This window comes from Curcuma longa, chromosome 4 (assembly GCF_044706935.1).
Source record: "Curcuma longa cultivar G26 ecotype Majalengka, Jawa Barat chromosome 4, ITB_CL_G26_1.1, whole genome shotgun sequence".
Taxonomy (NCBI): domain Eukaryota; kingdom Viridiplantae; phylum Streptophyta; class Magnoliopsida; order Zingiberales; family Zingiberaceae; genus Curcuma; species Curcuma longa.
Window position 1 is genome coordinate 633,937 of NC_133864.1, and position 949 is coordinate 634,885.

Here is a 949-nt window from a genome sequence, read left to right on the forward strand (position 1 = left end):
CATCAAAATCAATCAATTCAACCCCCAATTCAATTCCAACTGCAGCCATATCAAAATGGACATAATTCACAAAGTTTTCAGCTTCCATTTCAACAGCCCATCTCATTTCAAGATTAACAAAACTCAAACTCAAACTCAAACCAAGATGACTATGAGAATTCTAGTGAGTTTATTCAACAACAGCAAAGGATGGAGGAGTTAATGCAGCAAATGTTGCAACAATAACAAAATCAACAAAGAACTGCTACAACCTTGCAAAATCTTGAATGAAAACTAGGACAACTTGTAAGTAGCATGAATCAAATACAAGCTCAAAGATCAAGTCAATTACCTTCTCAAGAATTTCCAAACCCTAAAGAAAATTTTAGTGAAATAATTTTGGAAAGTGGGGAGTCTACTTCAAGTCCAAGCACTCAAAAATCAGATTCTCATGAAGAAATTCCAGCAACTCATTTTCCCACACAAATCAGCCTTGAAATGGACTTTACAATGGTTAATGTGAATAAAATTCAAGAGACATAGTGTCACAGGTTGATTTCATTTAGGATGATGGAGAGGATACATTAGCTACTGTGGAAGTTGATATGGAGATTAGTTCTGATTCACTTGTAGTTGAAGATGACCAAATAAGTGTAGGGGATTGCACTGAACCCCAGGGACCACCATTATTGATTGACGTATTAGAGAATTTAGAGGATAGATATGTGAGTGTAGGGGATTGCACTGAGCTCTAGGGATCACCCATATCTACTGAGCAGTCATAGTTGGAGTTGAAGCCTTTACTAGATTATTTGGAAGAAAATCTGAGTCCACTAATTATTATTGCCCAAGATTTAATATCAAAGCAGGAGGAAAATTTATTGCAAGATCTCAGGCAGCAAAAGGAAGCTATAGGATGGAAATTGGATGATATGATTGAGATTAATCCTACCATTTGCATATATAGAGT